The 21,118-nt window shown below is 38.8% G+C and overlaps 1 protein-coding gene across 1 annotated transcript in view; it reads right to left on the minus strand.

Annotated features, from left to right (window-relative positions):
- Window positions 1-21,118, minus strand: part of LOC103185558 (non-muscle caldesmon) — a 94,629-nt gene that overhangs the window by 56,118 nt on the left and 17,393 nt on the right. The window contains exon 2 of the mRNA XM_042335111.1: window positions 8,865-8,985. The gene's annotated coding sequence lies outside the window, so the exon portion shown is untranslated. The remainder of the gene's footprint in view (window positions 1-8,864; window positions 8,986-21,118) is intronic.

The following is a 21,118-nucleotide window of genomic DNA, read 5'->3' on the forward strand; positions in this document are numbered from 1 at the left end:
GCAAACTAAACGGTGTCAGTGCACAGGATACGACACAGGAGAGGGATTTGGGAGTGCTTATGTCTCTAATAAATAGAACCAACTACTTCTCGGAATGTTTAGCTAAAGAAATAGAGCGTGACACAGGAAGAGCTACTTGTACAAAGTGCTGATCTGGGCCCATTCCTCCATACACTTCTGGCTGCCAGGACACAGCATAGTATAAACTGGATATTAGAGAAAGATTACAGTTATGTGTAACTAAATTGATATCTGTAAATTAGGCATATGAGTCTTAACTCAGAGTTTCTGTGCAAGGTGGCAGAACAAGAGATAATAATAATAATCCTTGTATTAGATATAGCGCCTTATCACGTCTTCGAGATGTCTCCAAGCGCTTCACAGAATATACTGTAAAGTGAATTGACTGTATATTTTTTGGGCGAAACGCAATGTGATCACATGCTCAGTGTTGTGAAGGATAACTTCTCACATTGTATTCAACAGATGGAACACGTCACCACGAAGAATGGTCGAAGCCAGGGCATTGGATTCATTTAAAAACTGATTGATTATAATGTGGGAAGGTTGGTATTCTAGAAAGAATAGATCAAATGGTTTGAAGGACCTTCTTCGTTCTAACCGATCTTGTGAAATTCACAACAGAACAGAGCGACCTAGGAAACTAGCATTTATTTGGTTTTCAGTCAGCAAGAATAACCCCCAATATCAGGCCCTTAGTCTTTCTGTCAAAGTTGTATTTTCATTAAATAAACTGAGAACCTGTATTCATATATCAAAGAATATTTGTAAATCTGCAGCTGTATTAGTTTCGATACACTTGGCACACATGTGACCCTGATTCTAGGCAGTGACCTTTAGTACGGTAATTTTTCATTCTTCAACATAGTATTTTTTTAAAAATAGTGGCTCCATTGGAAAATCATATAGCATGAACATATTAGGCCATTTCTAGTAAAAATGTTAATTTGTCTAATCCTGTTGCAATGTGGAGTTTCACTAGGTTTACTTCTTTAACACGTGTGATGTTTTAGCGCTAAAGAGCAGGGAGAGTGGTTCAAGAAACCCAGTGTTTAAACTGCTGAATACTATTTCCGACAAACTAGAGAAACTAGAGTAATTGGGTCACCGGGCACAGAAGTGGACTGAAAATAGAACCAAAAATTAATCAACGGAACAACTTCCAAGAAATATTTGAGTTTCTGCAAAGTTTATTTTCCACTGTGACATTGTCCAGATGTCTATTTTATGGCAAATACTGCCTCTATTAAAACAGTAGCTATACTTGATCATAATTCCTTTAACCCTTTGAGAAGTTTCAAAGCACTAAAGCATTAAATTAAAAATAATAGGTACAAATTATTTTCTAACTGGGCTACTGGCACAACATATCTGTTGATACGGTGTGGTATAGCACTTATCACTTTGTCAAGAAATTTCAAAACGTTTCACAGGATTTTACTGTTAAGTGTAGTGACTGTATTTATAGGCAAACAAAGCAGTCAGATTGCACACAATAATGCCCCCAAACAGCCATGAAATGGATGATTAATTTTATCTGAGGGATTGCTGGCCAGGAAACTCCTTTCTCTATTCTAGTAGAGCCATGAGGGTCTTTAACATCCATCTGAACTGGCAGGTGGGGCTTCGGTTTAATGTCGCCTCTGAAGGACTGACCTCCAACAATGCAGTCCCTCTTCCTACAGCTACGCATTGGATTCACTGTATTCACAGCACCGTACTTACAAAGTAGAAGTTGCTGTACTAATTGCACCTTCATTTTTGAGGGGTCAAATGGGTGTCTGACACAGGCGGAAACTCATCACCGTTGCTTAAGAGTCTCCAAACCCAACTGAGAATTCCCTGCCTCCCACCTACACATGGAAATCCCAGAGATAGATTGTTGGAGAGGAACGCGCTCTCTCTCTCTCTCCCTGGAGGGACGCAATGACTGAAATCACAAGATTCCTCGCTGAAATTACAAGGGGGGGGAATAGAACACCATTCTGAAATCGGCAAAGGCTTTTCGATCTTTTGCTGAAGGCCACAGGCCTCATCTCGTTCGAGAAACAAAACACAAGATCCGGGTGGTAAACACTGGATTTTCAACCCAACCCAATGTCATCTTACCTAACAGAAATGGATACAAGGCCCTCACTGCGGTGATGAAAGAAATCTGTTACACAGCAGCACATGGCTAAAGTCACTTGGCAGAGAGCTTCAGATGTAAGTATACTGGTGAAATTAATGCTTTTTAAACAAGGTTCAGTTTTCCCCTCAGATCGAAACAAGCACCAGTTGATGGCATACTTGTAATTCAAATCAAACAATCACAACATTGCAATGTGATATCTATTAAGTCACAAGAATGTAAGTCCTGACTACTTTAAACACTGTAGTTAGCCTTGCCTGGCGAGATGTGGATCACATCAGTGAAGCCTTGTCATCACCCACTTGTGTGTAATCAGCGTGCACATTTCTCATTGAGGATCTGGCACAGAATTTATTTTGCTTGCTAACTGTATACATTCGTATTCACTACCAAACCCAGTTCAGGTACAGAAATAGCTGGATCTTATGAAGTAAGGTTCCCCGTTTCTGAAAGACATTCACAGTTGCACCAGTGCACACTCATATTAAGTGTACTCTGCATCAACTATTTTATACACGTTATACACAGAAAATCCTGTGCAATGCTTTGAGATGCTTCAATGACATGATAAGGTGCTATATCAAATGCAAAGTTTATTATTATCATACAGTATAGGGTAACCAAATCTGAATTGGAGGCAATTTAGTCTCTAAGGCAAATGAGAGTAATTTCTTCTCGATGGCATGCATGCTTCAAATTCCGTTGACTCTTTAACATTTACAACTTTTAATATTCTTGACAGAGATCAGAAAATATTTCTTTATTTCTTGCTGTAGCAGATCAGTTCACAAGTTGTGTCACTGTGTGCAGATGTTATATTATCAAATCATCTACTTCCCCAATGAGCTAGAGTACTTACGTTCCCCACCAACGTCCAAATTCAAAATCAAAAACATCTGAAATCCATCCAGTGTTAAATTATGCAAATTACCAGCAGCAATGTACTTGTTCCTTTCAAGCTCCAAATACTCCATCTTAAACAACTTTCTTTCCATCTGCAGCAAAATCAAAACATATTGCAACGTCTCTTGTTTGAACTCATTCTCTCTCAGGACTTCCAGATGGTGGAACTCTTTACCTCTCTCAGTTTTGCCTTCGTTCTACAGTCTACAGACTTTCAAAATCCAAGCTTTGCATCACGTTTAACTCTGATTTACCTTGTCTTGCCTCCTGTTCCTTGTATCTTTGGTGCTTTGCTGCCTGTGCCTCTGGTCTTCACTTAGGTTTCTCAATAAACTAAAGACTCGCAGATGGAGCCTTTGCTTGCATTATCTGTTGGGATTATTGACCGCCCATTGAGTTTAATGATATAGACAATGGGACATATCCAAGATGCCGAGATAAGTATAAACATACTTGTCAGGTTGAACAATGTTACTGGGAGACTGGTGATATCTGGACAACTGCCAGGACTATCGTGGGATGATCAAGTGTTGAATAGCATAACTGGCCTCAATGATTGATTGGAAAGATAATGTGAGAATGGAATGGTAATTTGAGACAGGCTGCAGAGACGCATTAATTATTTAGAAGAGATTGTTGGTGTGTACACAGACTAGAAAATCAGAAATTGGACCAGGATATGCTTACGACAACTGGGAAATATTTAAACCAGAAATGAAGGGGGAAAGTGAAAGATTAAAGTATGACGTAACTTGGTGAGTGAGAATCATTAAGATATAAAAAGCATAATACTGTACTGGAATTGTAGTTTGTGTCCATGTAGCAGAGTTAGTCTCTAAGGTTTCTATGGAGAGACTTTCAGCCTTTAAACAATTGTAATGTATTTTCGTAGCATCAAGTGCAACATTAGCCATTCTCCTGGTGTCCCGGCCAAAAATCTCTTATATAAAATTAATCATTCACTTCATGGCAGTTTGTGAGACATTAATGTGTGCAAATTGGCTGCTGTGTTTGCCTATAAATACATAGAGACTGCATGTCTCTATGTATTTATAATACATAGATGTAAAATCCTGTGAAGCACTTTGAAACGGTTCGATAATGTGTTAAGGTGCTATATCAAATGCACCAATTACGACATTGTTACAGCATTTTCAACCTCAATACATGTGGTTGATAGCTACATTGAACAGCTATCCACAGAATTCTCATCAAAATGCCTATCACTTTAAATTATGAATCGACTTTAGTGGAATATCTACTAGAGGATTTTAATCATGAGAAAACAATTGAAATCTCCAAATTTCTTTTTAAAAAGAGCTTAAATTTTGAATGGCGTAAATCAAATAAATTCAAAGCACAAAGTAATCCGAAATCAGCACTATACCTGAGTGAGCTCTAGAGAGGAACTCTCATCTATATAATAAATAATAATGATAATTTGGTCACTCAATCCACTACTGTTTGTGGGAGGGACACTGCTGTGCGCAATTGGCTGCCGCGTTTCGCCCACAGAATGTACAGTCAATTAACCTTACAAGTCTATTCTGTGAAACGCTTTGAGACATCTCAATGATGCGATAAGACGTTATATCAAACGCAAGGATTGAAGATTATTTAATATTGTCTGTGGAGAAATCTGAACACAAATTGGACAAGCAGAAAGCGTTTAAAATTAAAGAGAGCAGAGTATTATTCAGATAAGACCAAAGCTGGCTAGTGTGAGAATTGTAAAATGTCTCATTGCTGTAGCATATGGTGTTCTCTATAGCTGGTGTGAAAAGGACAATGTCTCCCACGAGGCTTGGTGTTTCACAGCAAAGTAATTACCCATAGAATCTTTCCCAACTCTGTTCTTCTTAACTTTTTCGAAACGTATCTCACTCAAAGAGCTTCTCCATGAATTTGCTGAAGTGCTGAGTGGAGCAAAGATGCAACAATGAACATCTCAATACTTCAACAAATGAATGTGTGTAAGGACTCAGAAAAGGAGCTCTGCAAATGGAGAAAAGCAGATGTGAAAGGTTGAATACACTTAACATTTACCTATAGATGTACTTCATCTTTCAGTTCCAGCATTGGGCAGGATCATAATAAAGTGAATTGAATGTATATTTTCTGGGCGAAATGCGGCAACCAATTGCGCACAGCAGTGTCCCACAAACAGTCGTGGATTGAGTGACCCAATTTGTATTATTAGTTTTTTCAAGTGATTTAAATCGAAACTACCTATCCTCTGTGAACACCGCTCTTCTGACGCATCTGCACAGAATTCACGCAACGCTAAAACCATGTTTAACAAGACTGCACACAGCAAAATGCGTTGCCATTAACAAAGTGTAAAGCTGTTCTTGACAGATATCAAGGCACTGAGTCTCCAGATAGTGACTTCAAAGGATATTGCATCAGTCAGCACTGAGATTGTGCCTAACCTGATTCACTTTCAGAGGGAGTGAAAACAAACATACCGTCTGTTACGCAAGGGTCAACCAGTTTATCAAAGTCCCATCAGGATTGTGGACTATCAGCAGAACAGTGGATCTAATGTCAGCATTGCTGACCAGATTTCAGAATCATTCTAAGCTTTCACATTATGAAGGTGACACTAATATGATTTCCAAGAGACTGAAGAGACTGAAGTCTACATAACTGAGCATTTCTTTTAACTCTCAGGAATGTGCCTATCTTATGGACATCTTAAATAATGGACGATCAATTTGCAAAATATTAGAGGCATGAACGTCTACATAGCTGCACAGGTTTGCACAAGTCAGAAAGGCCAGGTGTTGCTATTCAACCATGCTGTCAAGAAAAGAAAGCATCGACTCAAGCATTACGTCTGCGAGATCTGCAATCTTGCTCCAGGCGATGTGTTTTACACTGAGAGCAAACTCACAAATTGAGCCACTATATAAATGTGTGCAATTTTCATATGACAAAAGCAGACAAATTGTTTAGTAACAGCTGATTTATACACTAAGCGTTAGCCTCATCCACGTTTGTCATTCAATTACTGCTGCATGATGGATTACTGCATGATGTGACCGTCCTCACTCATTTCTACATACACGAATACTTGCACTTGATATATCAAGATATGAAGAACATTTCTCGAAAAGGAAGTGAGTGAGTGTAAAAAATGAGCAGCATTAATTATTTGTAGAGATCGTTATCATACTAAGTTGTCAAGCATCTTACATCAATAAATACGCAGATGTTGTGTAGACAAAAAAAGGCATTGGGTAAAATCTGTCAGTGTAATTAAAATTGAGGCGACATTAAGTAATTTGAGCAATTATCTGGTACAGCAATGAACGTTTACCATGAAGGTTTTTCATCTTTTTTTGTCACCACTCAATATGTGACAGCAGGAATGGTGATGTAAGCTGCTGTGATGATTCGCCATTGTCACACCAAGCTAATCGTTTGGTTTAGTGCCTTTCAAGTCAGAAGGATGTCTCAAAGCGCTTCACAGAATATGCTATAAAATGGAACGACCGAGTATTTATGTGGGCAAACACGGCAGTCAATTTGCACACGGCAATGCCCCTCAAACAGCCATGAAGTGTGTGACCATTTTATTTATTTTGGGAGGATGGTTGGCCAGTATACTGGGAAGAAACTCCTTTCTCTTTTTGAACAGTGCCACGGGATCTTTAACATCCACATGAACAGGCAGATGGGACTTCAGGTGAAGATCTCAGCCAAAGGATGGTACCTTCAACAATACAACGCACTTCCCCAGCATTGCATTGGAATATCAGCCTGAGGACAATAACTCTTGGCCATTCCCCATTAGCCTGCCAGTAACCAATTTCAGACGACGTTAGAAACATAGGAACAGGAGCAGGCCATTCAGCCCCTCGAGTCTATTCCACCATTCTATAAGATAATGGCTGACATGTACCTCAACTCCAATTATCCACCACTGCCCTGTATCCCTTGGTACCCTGAACTAACAGAAATCAACCCACCTCAGCCTTGGAAATTTGCATTGAAGGTCAGGGATGTTGTACCACTCAGAGCAATCGAAAAAGTGAACTAAAAAATAAAAAGCTCCATAACATACAAGTCTTAGAAGGTTAGTTCAGAGACTCTTAAGCATGGCGATGGATTTTCTTACGCGTTAGATACCCGACTGATCACAAAAAACATTCTGCTTTTGGTACGTGTATCCTGGTATTCAGATCCTTTGCCATTGTGAGTAATTTGCCTGGACCAATTCTTACAATCTTAGAGAGTTTTATTTTTATATTTCATAATGTCCTTGGCACCCTTGGAGTGTGTTGCAATCTTTACGGACTCTTCAGCCCAGATGTTATTCTAATGTTTCGCATTTTTTCTGAGGACCGTGTTTATAAGTTATTAAATTGCAAAGCAAGTCATCTGATCAAAGGATCTTGATTGATGGGATTCTTGTACAAAGTTAGCGATCAGTAAACCATCTATATTGGGTTCAAGGCTTGTTTTGATTCACACTAAGCGGAATTCTTTCAATTTCACTCCTCACCCCTATTGCTATCACCGTTCAAAATGTCCCCAGGATGCTAACCCAGTTACTGATTACATCCTTGACTGTCCAGCTCTTTGGGACATCCTCCTGATGTGAAGGACTCTATCCAAATGCTATTTGTTGTTGTTGTGAGCTTAGTTTCATGCTCATTTCTAGCACTTTCTTCCCCGAGTTGCCAAACAGATTCTCCCCATTTTTCCATTGGTGGTTGCTTTGGATTCCGCACTCCCATTGACACACATGGCTCTAGTCAGTGGAGCTTTACATTTCCTGAACTCTCATGGTTCTTCTTCAAAGACAGGCACTCCAAAAACCCTCAACAGACTTGCCAGACTCTCCTAAACGCTCCAGTGTTCTACCTGACAAGGATTTGAGGCTCCTGGATTGATGAGTCAGGTCCCTCCAACAGATATTGCAGACTACAGTCAGCGTTGACTCATCTCAAAGGATATCCTGTCCTTCGGTTGGACAAGCATACTCTCATTCACCATTATTGTCTGATATCTCGACGTCACTGAGGTCATCTCAAAGCATAAATGAAAAACAATAATAATAATAATAGCTTTTCTTGAGCTTTTCTTACAGCAAGTCTGACACTAGTGACTGGGCTGATTTCAGTGAAGAGTTTATAATAATAAGAAGAAGAATCACTGCCTTTATCACATTTTTGAGACATACTATAAAGTGTAGTGACTGTGTATTTAGTTGCCAGATGTATTTGCATACAGCAATTTCCCATCAGTATATAGGGATTTTGGTGATACAAGACAATTTTAATAAATTAAATCCCACAATAAATAAATATGTGACAAAAGGCCATTTATTTTGTTTGTGTATCCATTTTACCACAGAAAGCAACTTGACAGTGTAAAACTAATATACTGTTTAGCCCACAAAATATTCAGTCAATCCACTTTTACAGTATATTCCTGTGAAGTGCTTCGAGACGTCTCAACGATGTGATAAGGTGCTCTATCAAATGCAAGGATTATTATTATTTCAGTTTAATTGAGGCTTCTGTACTATCTACAAATTGTCATTGTCTTGTTTCTCTTTTTAATCCTGGACTTGTGGCAACACCATGTTCGCAATGTTAAAGATAAAGCAAAGTACAATGTTAACAGGAGCCATGTTCACACATAACAGATTAAACTAGTGCAGAAACTAGATTAGCGTTAATCACTAATCATAGACGTCTTATTATGATGATGGAGTGTATAGAGATGTGAGCACATCAGCTCAGCAAGTAGCTGAAGGGGAAATTAAATTCTATTTAAACAGGATAATTATACTCACTAGGAGGTAATCAGATCATCAATGACTACTGTTGATTGAGAGCTGTGCTGATTCCACGCAGAGGTACTAAAGCACGTTTAAGTATGCCTTACAGTCAATTCACTCGGCTTCTTTGCTGAACCTGCGGGGAGAGATTATTAAGATCAGTCAACGAGTACTAACTGAATGCAGTGTATGATCGATGGTGTAACAGAGCTGTGAATGGTATATGCAGAATACAGTTCATCAAACGCAAGGAAGGACAATTCACGACTGTTTTGTGGGACACTGCTGTACGCAATTGGCTGGCGCGTTTCGCCCACAAACTACGCAGCAAATCACAAGTGGCTCATAGAGGGACTGTAACACAGTTTGACTTGCCAGTTTACATACTTCTGTGCATTGTTCTGTCATTTTGCCACATAACAACACTTGCCATTTCTGCTTAATGTGTAAAAAATATAGCTCGAGCTTATAAAATCTGTTGATAGAAGTGATGGAAGTGATGGAACAGTGCCTGTCAGGAAAATCATGATACCTCAGGAGAAAGTACTGAGGTATAAACACGAACACGATACTGTATAATTTTATGGCGCAAAGACACCACTAAACAGATTCCACTTATACCTTGCAGTAATGTTCCAATCATATTTTTTCTACAATGATAAATACATAGCTGTCATAACCATATAGCTAAATGTGTGCATCATACAGTAGTTACTGTGTTTGAACATCCCTCACATAAAACACTAGAGATAAACTCAATGATTCCATTCAATCTTTAAAATTGGCTTATGGCTTGCATGATCTACTCTTGTTACTGTGTCTTACCTGCAGCCTTTTAAATGTGAACTAAACCCAGTGTTGAGTTAGTGTAAAGACAAAGGAATGCTTTATGATGAAACATTGTGTGACTATAAGTTACATTTTTCCATAGAAAGGCAGGATGTGGGGAGTATAAGCACGCCAAAGGATTATGCCAGTGGATAAACTATTTCAATTTGCATTTTGTAAAGAAAAATCAGGACTCTTTTTTTTATCTCTCACTGACATGCAGCTTAAGTAGACCAGTCTCTATTATGTCTTGCTATCTTTAATGTAACCAGCTCAAGGGACATACAGGCATTTCAACAATTTAAAAAACGATGCCCCCCAACTTGTAACGTTTCCAGCTCACCTTATTAAAACCCCACCGATTAAATCCTATTATGCATGTAAGCCTTTACCATGGTACACAGTATACTTCTGAACTGAATAAACCACTGTCAGGGCAAAACATTAAAGGACATTTACTGCCGCTGTAGACTTCCGTGCTTAAGCTTTCCAAATCATAGTGAGATGCCCAGAATATTAAAAAAAGATTATTTTCTCATGTGCATAAATGAGCACGTAACCTGCATTATAATGCATGATTCTATGGTTCTAGATTCATTAAGGTTGGTGGAAAGGCAGTGCTGTTATGATAATATATTTTAGAATAGTTTAAACTGTTACGCTAAAAAAATCTACAGAATCAAAGATGGCAAACACACTTCTTATGAACTAGATCACTCTTTTGATTCTCATCCTCACCTACCTGCCTTCCCATCATATTCCTCAATCTGTTCTTTTTCCAGAAATACATCTAGTTGCCTTTTCAATCCATTTATACTGTTGGCATTGATGGCCTTCTCTGGTAACTTATTGAACAAATGTATTAGCCTTTGATCTGGACTGAGTCCAATCTATGGATCACGTAATTGGGAGAGCTTTTAAAGCGCAATCTTAATATAAAAGCCTGCCTCAAAAGATTGTGGTTTTAAAATTCTTCGAAAACTATTGTTGTTCCAAAGATTGCAGCAAAGCTCCCTTATCTGCCAGCTGATCCTTTGATTGTCTACTCCGTTTAACAAATACAAATTCCTGACAATGTGGAATTTGTAGCCTTTCGTGTCTCATCAATGAGTGCTTCTAATGTCTGGCAAGTCCCTCCTGTTATTTACAGACAAGGCAGTGGTAATGAAGAAATACTCTGTCCGGGTGTTAGATAATTTACTTTTATTGCCTGACCAGGGCAGGAATTTTGAAGATTTCATTTAATCTGCAGTTCTGGATTCCAAATGACTACATGCACCAATGCAGGGCAAAAGGTTAGACAAGTTTCCTTACTCCACACGTCTCTATTTATCTAGCAGAATCTAGAACCCAGTTGTTAGGCGATTGGCAGACTGCTTTTCCGGGGGTAATAATCACCTTTAAAATAAATAAAAATAATAATAAATTGGTCACTTAATCCACGAGTGTTTGTGGGAGGCCGCTGTGTGCAATTGGCTTCCACATTTCATGGATTTCAAGTAGCACGTACTTAACGTGTCACACCACAGAACGGCAAAGCATGGCTTTGAGCTTACGGTTCTGCTGATATGAAGACCACCGGGGAAAACGCCAAACACAGGCAACTTCTCACTCCGTTAACAAATAGTTTGCTTTCCAATTGCTTTCGCGAAGGCAATTGGAAAGCGAACTACTCAGTGTGGTTCTTGTGCATGTTCCAACAGTCAGCTCATGTCCTTGAGAGAAGCTGATGTGGCCACCCTCCCAGCTGTGGAGTGCTAACCCTAACACTACAGGGACAGCCCCACTGAAAAAGTACAGGGAAAGTAATTGAAAAGTGGATTGCCCACCCCCACCCCCCCCCAAAAAAAAAACATGGTTTCATTTTACTCTGTAAATAATCGTATATTTATCATGAAGTGCATCAGTGAATACATTTCACATGGTTTGACTTTATGCTACAGGGTTCAAGTCAAGGTAGAACCTGTTGGCAACACTTAATATCCACTGCAATATTTTCCCCCCATTTGAACATCTGCATTTGATTTTTCTTCACAGACATTTTTCGCATGTCCAGCATTCTCCTTTTCCTGCAAATAAAGGCAGACTGGGGGAGGGGAAGGAGCGAGTGGATCATACTAATCCTATTTACTGAATTTTGTTTTGAACTTTTGTTAGTCCAACAGTTAAATCTAAATTACGAATGGTATGTCTGAATTCCACCAAAATAAAAGGGAAAGGCGATGCTTTAAGTATATTTATTTGAAATATGATATTTAAAATAATAACAATCCTTGCATTTGCTATAACGCCCATTATATCAAGAACGTCTCAAAGTATTTCACAGCAAATTGCTGTGTACTGACTGTGCATTTGTAGGCAAACGTGTATTTGTAGTTGTATTAAAAGGCCAAATCATACAAATACATTATCTTCCTCAAAGGATCAATCACATAAAATTGTTTAAATTAGTTCTGAAAATCCTTACTGCAGGTATAACAAAGCCCTTTTCCTAGTGGTAGCGTTCAGAAAGTCAGCAGTCAAAGTTCAGAGCATACACTGTTTTTTTGCTACAGATGTTTGTTACTTTCTGGGGTAATTTTGCACTGAAATGTAAACCTCTAACTTCAAGCGATGTTCCTCAATATACTTGAGGGTTTCCACTGATAATATAAGAACAATATTGCTGTCGTTGTGCCAGGATTTCTGTATTATTCCTTAAAATGTGGATAGAAATACTTAAAACTTGTGTATATTACAAGACAGTGCTTTTTAAAAGCAATTTTGTTTTAAATCTTACTTTGCATATATTTATTGCATATCATGCGTATGTGTTTTTAATTCTATTTTGATTCTAATTGATTCTTGCAGGTTTTGCTAAAAGCACGATGATTGCAAAAGCCAATGCAAGCCAGGAGTGCAAAGCTGTTAAAAAAACAGGCGCGTCCGAGCCAAGGGAGTTAAATAGTAAATAACGTTCCTTAGAAATGCTGCGTTTTTTTAATTCAAAGAAAATAATGAAACCCTATCATTTAACGAACACTTTTTGGAAAAGCCATATCTTAGAAACAACCGAACGTCAGGTATTACAACATATGTGTACGTGTGGTGTAGCAGAAGCAAGCATCTAGCTATTTGGCCAATGTCCACATCACCAAATATGGCAAGGATCCTTTTTCTGGAATGAAAACACTTGATGCACATAGTGGCCAAACACCATAGATTTCATTAAATTAAACACAGCTCTACAGTTCACGCTCTTTAGATTCATTGCAACAGTTGGATCATTGATCAATGGAACTCGATTATGTTGGAGCTCGATTAATGCTAACTCTAAACTTTGTTGCAGGCCTGGATAATGTCCGAGACAACTAAACAGAGTTTACTGGGATTTTCCCTCCGAATGGCAGAACAAAAGACTTACTTTTTGGTGACATTGACATTGACATTCAAAAGTTTTGACCTGGTGTAATTCAAAGATAATTTAAGTGGAAGACAGAATGCAGTGAAAACAATCTGGTCTAATTCCAGGCTGCAGGGAGCTCTCTATGGCTGCAGAGATAATGATGTTATAATAGGTCATGCTTCGTTGCTGAGCTTAAAATGTCACAGAAAAGTTACTTCTTTCGATTTCCTCGTACTGTTATATCTGATAGTATGAGAAAATACTGTGCAAAGAGGTACAGTATGATATTGGAAAGCTTTTCATTTAGCTCCCCAATGGCTCTGCTGATAAAACCACTGTCTTATTTAGTTTGTTTCGGCTGGTTAATCTCCAGTATTGGTTTCCGTGGTTAAACTGCTACAATACCTGCATCTCACACCCGGATGTCCCCGAGCCTCGGCTCTCGATAACCTTCGCCAAATAGGTTTTGGAATTCGGTAAGCAGTGTGCGTCCCTCCAGGAAGAGAGCGCACATTCCATTCCAGACACAGGGAAATTTCCAGATGACGTATGTGGAACTCTCAGTCGAGTCTGTTTACTCTTAAACGTGATGGCGGGTTTCTGCCTGTCTCAGACCCAAACAAAATGAAAAACTCGGCCATAATGACCTGGAAGATTCCAGGTTTGATTACTGGTCTAACATCTGCTGGGCAATGCATTTGGGCTCAGAGCTTCTGAGCTAGGTTTTGACTACTGTTCAATGACTAGTGATCCCAAGAGGAAAATATTCATGTTTCAATATTAGATAATAATAATAATAGTAATAATAATCCTTGCATTTGATACAGTGCCTTGTCACATCTTTGAAACGTCTCAAAGCACGTCACAGAATATACTGTAAAGTGAATTTGAAGGCAACACTAGGCTTGTCTGTAACACGTAAGGGTCAATTATTGCTTTTAGTTGCATCAATTGCAGATGCTCAACACACTTCAGTATTTTTAAAACGAGTAGATCAAGAGCCAAGAGTTCAAACGCGCTTTGGGTACTGAACTGGTTTCTACATTAACAGAAACTTCTCCCAAAGCGCAGTATCTCTGCAATTCTTTGTGTCCAGTTGGGCTGAACCCAGAGCAAGAAAAAGACCAATGCAGTCATTTGGTCTTGTCTTACCCCTCTTTGAGGTGTATGTGCCATAATCGCTAGCATGTTTGTGTTCAGTATGGTGTGCCCCAGAATGCATGCAGCATCGAGGGTCTATTGCATCTTAATACCATTGTTTTGCTGCTCTGGAGGTGACACAAACATGCAGATGATTTGTAAATATTTTAACAGAGCCCCTTTTAACTGCCCTGACCTTTGGAAACTGGACTTTTGTGCCTTGCTTTGGATTCACATAGTGGAACAAATCTGGTACGACATTCAGAACATAATGGAAATGGGGTAAGCAAAGGGTGGAAAAAAAAACAAAATGAAGCCAGAAAAATAAGACACAAAATTGTTGGCATAAAATAAATGCAAACCAACTTGATACAAGCAGAATTATCTTTTGCTTCTTATTAAGGTCGATGTGTAGAAACACAATGGCCTCCTGCAGGAACACAAGTCTAAAGATGAATTAGCAGCCTTTTAACTTTAACTTTTTGTTCTGGGTTTAAGATAAGAATGAAATAAAAACTCTTCAGGAAACGTTAATGCGTGCATATTGCTGCATCCCTACTTTAATGTGATTGTGCAATAATCTTGCTCAGTACAATACAGAAGTCCTTATAAGGAATGCTTTTTAACTAACGTGTGAGTAGCCATTTCTGTTTGAATGCAGCAGCTGTTTTTGTTAACGATTAAGTTTAATTCGAGTAATTCCTTGATACCAACATCTGATAAACATGCATAGATGAAACCCAACTGCTTCGTTCTAGGTTTTCCTTTTCATGCAGTTTGTATTCAGGAAAACTTTTAAAAAACAATACTGTACTGTGGAAAATGATTTGGGCTTTTAATACGGCCATTCTGCGCTGATTGAACATTCCTGGCAGTGGGTTTTGCTGAACTCGGATGTGTTTTATACTGACCCTCAGCAGCTCTGCTCTGATGTGCTTAGAAGAGATTGTGTCGGAGAGAAGTTCCCGTGGGTCAACATGATGTAAATCTGGTTAATGGCAGGATTCAACATCCTGTGCAAATTGTGACTCCTGTGCATTTTAGACCCCAATATTTCTTCTTGGTACAGAACAAGTTCATGGTCTTGTAAATATGTGGGGGAGAAAGTCCCACTTGTGTGTAGAGTTGCTCCACTACTGGAGCATTTTAGAGCATCCAGAATGTGTCCAACTCTTAAATACTGGCTTCATTTTAAGTCGGCCTGTTGAATTCGGCCTTTGAAGTTTGTTTCCTAAACTTCTTAAAAACACTTTCAACAGTGACCATGTTCTGGATGCTCTGAGATGCTGCATAAATAAAGTAAATCCAAACCCAGATGGAATTTCTCCCCATTTGCCGTTTGAGGTCTTAGAGAGGCCTTCTTGACTTCCTTCTCTGGTATTTTCTGTTCTTTCAGTGACCTCCTTCACTGTTCCTCAGCCAAGAGGGGAGACTTAGTGACTTCTTCCAAGTCACTGTCAAGGCTGCAGTGTTTATATTTGCAGTGTACTTGAGTCGGTTCAGACTCTGGAATGCCCTGAATCTGCTCGTTGCTGGGATTCTACACCGCTTACTCTACGGGCCGGAGGCCAGAGTGCGACAGCAGAGTTGAAAGCACTGCACGTGAGCAAACTTCTACAGTTTTCCAAGTTGGGATTGTAATATTATGCTTATGGACCGTCCCTGGAGATGGGTTTGGGGGAGAGGGCATGAGGGGTGGGGTGGAGGAGGGGGGAGGGGGGGAGGGAACAGGGTACGTTAACCTGTTGTTGCCTACGTCTATAGAAGGAGGAAACGCCTCAGGTGGTCACCAACTCGGAGAAAGTGGTGTTTTATTTATAACATGATTCTTAGGACTGCCATTAGGAACAATGTTCCAAAGCAAACACAAACAGACAGAGTTAAGGTTCTACATGAAAGTAAAGACTAGGAGAAAAAGACCCTGTCTTTGTGGGCAAAAAAAAATTTTCTCGTCTGTTCCATCTTCTCCAGGCACCAAGTTGAGATCGAAAACTAATAGAAAACCATATTAACTATCTCGCCACACAGGGAGACTGTAACACATTGCTCCATCCACTACAAAACAGCTTACTGTATGTCCAAACAGGACATCCTGAAGTGGCTTTGTCGATGTGTAAAATACAACAACTTGCATTTGTAAAGTGCCCCTCATGCAGGGTAGCGTCCCAAAGCTTTTGAAATATCCGGTGAATGATCATAAGCGGATACTTTGGATAGCTTTGTTATCTCAGCTTTCATAAGATCTAATGGGTTGAAGAATACCAATTCGAGCCCATTGCTATATCTTGTTATTTTAGCTGTTATTCAAAAAATGTGAAAAGAATTTCAAGCATTCGGCATCTGAAAAGCCTGCTATCCTTCCACAGCTCCGTAGCTAATTAGGTTGATAGGTGAATTATATGAAGATGCTCCTCTGACCCTTCAAACACTTTCAGATCAAAGTTTATTTGTTCAAAGAAACATCTACTTCTTTCTGGGACAAAGATAGGACTTTGGGACTGGAGAATGAGTCAAATCCATCATGAGGAATGATTTTTTTTGAGGGATAAATGAAATGATGATAATAGTAATAATCCTTGCATTTGATAGTGTGCCTTTTATCACGTCTTTGAGATGTCTCAAAGTGCTTCACGGAATATACTGTGAAGTGAATTGACTGTATATTTGTGGGTGAATAAATATCTGCTTCACAAACGTAAATATCTACTCCACCACTTATTTCACTCTAAGTTCTTTCCAGCTAACAAATGGAAATTTCCAAAATAATAAAAGCTCTGGCCTTTGTTGGCTCTTAACATGTATAAAAATGCTTTCTCTTAAAGTAATCAATCCTACAGCAGAAACATGCATGGTTTGTACTCTGAATATTCTTTTGGGTTTAAGACATAATTTTTTGTTGCTGTCAAAATAGGTTGCAATCACTCTTGTATTTTAAGTTTGAACTTTAGCCTTCACAAACTGCAGCCTTCATAAGTATGTGAGATTTTGTCTAAATAAGCTGTCACATACCACTTTAAATACCATTGCTCTGCAAGGCAGCTTTGTTTTCCATACATGTATCTTTGTGCTGGCTCAAAAGGGGAGCCTGTGTTTGTTTTCCCTGGACAATAACATATTTAACGCACTGAATGCCCGCACTTTATTTGTCAAATGCCAGGCAGAATTTCCTAAACTCTTAGCCCCGTAAACTGTCCGACAGTAATTCAGAACCCAGTAGAGTCTGGTTAATACATGCCGAATACAAACATGATCCTCATCCAAATTTGGAAGTTGCATTCACTCTTGTTATGAGAGTCATACGGTAGATTTCCATTAAGATGTGAGGTTGCCCTTAATGAGTAAACTATAGAGCAAGACTGTCCATCAAAGAAACCAGAACACACTAGAAACAGTACGCCAACTTGCATCTGAATCTCATTGGCCTTCTGTGCTGTATTTCCGTGGTTCTATTAAAATAGTTTGCAAAGGGAGAGGTTAGGAAGATTTTTTTTACACACACACACACACACACAGCAAGTTGTTAAGGTATAGAATTCCCTGCCAGGAATGGTTGTTGAGGCAGCATATAAATTAACTTCAAAAGAGGGAACGAGATAAGTTATCCAACAAGTAGCAATTTGCAGGAGTGTGGCAAAGGGTCAGGCAAATGAGATTTTAGAACATTAGGTTAATGTTTCATGAGCAATTCGTTATTGTCTTTTTTTAAGGAAGGGCCACACCCAAAATGTTCACCCGTTTTTTTGGTGCTGATTGACCTGAGGTCATTGCCAACCTTTTTGGTTTTGTTTCAGATTTCCAGGTTTGAACTCTTTTTCCGTTATAACGCTAATCAACAAATACATCCCTGAGTTTTCTTTTGGTAAATCAGGTAGCATGATAATAAGGTGCAGCTAAAAGTAACCCCAGTGAAGACATGTGTCTCCCGAAATTGACTTGACTATTGCTGGAAGCAGAGAAAGGCTTTAGGTTGGCTACTAGTGGAAGAACCATTTGGATTCCCTCAGCTCAATGCAACTCTGTTCAACAATTATAGAAATACTGTAGGTTACTTCACACTTGATCATCTAAGTACAAAGGACATCCTGATAATATCACTGTAAATTCAGCAACTGATCTTGTCCTTGACCTATAATAATAATCCTTATGTTTAATACAGCGCCTTAATACGTCGTTGAGATGGCTCAAAGCGCTTCACAGAATATACTGTAAAGTGGATATATTTTGTGGGGGAAACGTGGCAGCCAATTGTGCTCAGCAGCGTCCCACAAACAGTCGTGGATTGACTGACCAGATGATTTTTTTTTGAGGATTACGACCGGAAAGCGCTCCGCCAATCAACTAACAACCGGGTTCCTACTTACTGATAGGTAAACAGAAGTGTGTGGAGTAAGGAAACTTGTCCAAGGTTTCGCCCTGCCCGGGAATCTAAACTCGCTTCTGAGTATGGAAATGTATTAATAGCCAGAATATTTATTCTGGGCATGTATTAATAGCCTGAATAATCCTCTTGGAATGGTTTAATAGTTTCATAGATGTTCGAATAATTTATCTTTAGGATTGGGTTTGTTCATGCGTTCAAAGTACGTTGTTCCCGTTTCGTGTTATATCTAGGAATCGTGAAGAAGAAAGCTGTTATGAATCAAACATTTCTTCACATCAGCTTACTCGTGAATTAGATCATTACTCGCACGTACAAGATAAGATGGAAAATAATGATCTAAGCGTAAGTGTTTCTTGGCAAATTCCCCATTTATCAAGATCCAACCATGTGCTCGGTCCCAACACTGTGATCATGTTCACAGTGCATTGAAACAGGGTCCAGCATCGTGGAGTGTTCAGCCATCAGTACACATCATTCCTCCGCCCCACAGCTGAATTCCTGATCGCGGCTAATGTCATGGGGGTGAGGTTGCAAGAAAAGGCCAGAGTTTCCCCTCAGCATGGAAGGAAAATTGGAGAAATAATAAGTATCTATTCCCTCTTGTACGCTTTCTAATAGCTAGCTCACAACAGCTAGACTGTCTTCCTCGGCCAAGCTAGATACTCAGGAGAGCAGAAAGATGTCAGACAAATGTGAATTGAGGAGGGAAAAAAAGGGGGATTTTTTGTAAAAGTTTCGGAACTGAATATACCAGTTCTTCAAAGTCATTTTTTTCCTTCATGTGATGATATAGTACTATGTAAATAAGAATGACCAGCCCGAGCACAATTTTTCCACTGATTTCTGGAATAGCAGTTTCTAGGAATTACTCTAATGCAAAGTATTAAATCAATAACCAATAAGTCAAAAAATGTCTCTTTGCTATTACTGAGATATAGTAATAATCCTTTTATACTACCCATATTAGTTCTCTTCCTTTATTCATTCATATTTCCTTGCCTACAAATACACATTTACAGTAAATCCTGTGAAGAGTTTTGAGACATCTTGATAAACAAATTCAAGAAATTCAAGAATTATTATTATTTCTATAGAACAAACACCATCTTATAAAAGTTAAATGCTGAAAAAATTATGTTATGTGAAGAGAATAATCTATACTCAATAAGTGATGGGTTAATTTGAATCCACAAGCTTTTTTTGCTGGTAAATGAATTGTCAACATATCATGATGGGCAAGTATCTTGATATACATCTGTGACATGTGTCTTCATATAATTATGGTCATTCAAGGGTCAAGAAAATATGTGAGAGAATCTTAAAATGAGATTAATATATCAGCATGGAGATTGCAAATGATTTACTTCAGTGTATTTGTCATGAAAATAAAAGTCATGTCTTGCATTCTTGGTATTTTTTAAGTTGTATTTTAAGTATCAAACCACAATCTTCTCCCTTAGGATCTTTAATTTATAAAGAGATGCTGTGTAATTACAAGCAACATACTCACTGTGCCAGAGTGAATGGTATCTTACATGAGGGCCTGCATTTCTGCAATCTTTACATCTTCAAATATAAATTGGATTTTATTACCAGTTTAATTGTTTCCATTTCTCTGGACAAATGTATTATTAAACTGGCCATGGCCATGTGTTTGCATACACGGCAGTCCAACTGGTGATTCCATCCACCCAACCCACACCCCTCCCATTTCATCTCCCTCCATAACCCATAAATGTTATGTTATGTTTCTGGAAGGGAAACACAAAACTATTGCTTATGTGGCCTGCGTATTTTTCTCAAATTTCACATCCGGCTGCACGCCAAAAGGTTGAACCACCCTGGATGTGACACTTGCCTATTAATGTTTTAAATGTTTCATCTGAAGCAAATATCTATTTTGTAAATTTCTCTCAGTACGGTTGGTGCAAAATGTCATTTACTGACCTTGACTTTGACAGTCTTCGGTTCATTTCCAACAGTGAAGGATTCAATTGACGTCAAATGATACTCTAGTATTATTATCTCTTATTGTGATACAAAGCAAGTGGGCGTTGGACTGACGAAAGGTAAGTAAGAGAAAGGAGCAAAATAGGCCCACAGCCAGACATTACTATGGCCTGGTTAGTCTAATTTTTAAGACAATAAAAAATAAATATATAGCTTGGCTGAGGAAGACCTCATTTACCCAGATCTTAAAATAAATATCTTTACGCAAGCGTTTTCCTTTAACTACCCGCAGATCAAGTGGAAGAACGCAGAGTCAGATATTTTTTTCCTTATCACTTTCCGATAATTTGCACTGGATATCTTAGATGCGTTTAAATGTTTGGAACTTTTTAAATCGCAGTAGGATTTGCATGGATTAACTTCCATTTCCTTGCTTTGTAGTGTGATGGTCTGTGTCCAATTCCACCTTGGCCTTGGAGTGAGTAGACAATGGCATTTGGCACTTTAGTGGTTGCAGTGGATTCATATTTCTAAATAGTCTGTCTGGTTTTGGAAGTTTCAGTGGGTTTGTGGTTATCGTGTTTT

The sequence above is a fragment of the Callorhinchus milii genome, unplaced genomic scaffold (assembly GCF_018977255.1).
Source record: "Callorhinchus milii isolate IMCB2004 unplaced genomic scaffold, IMCB_Cmil_1.0 Scaffold5, whole genome shotgun sequence".
Taxonomy (NCBI): domain Eukaryota; kingdom Metazoa; phylum Chordata; class Chondrichthyes; order Chimaeriformes; family Callorhinchidae; genus Callorhinchus; species Callorhinchus milii.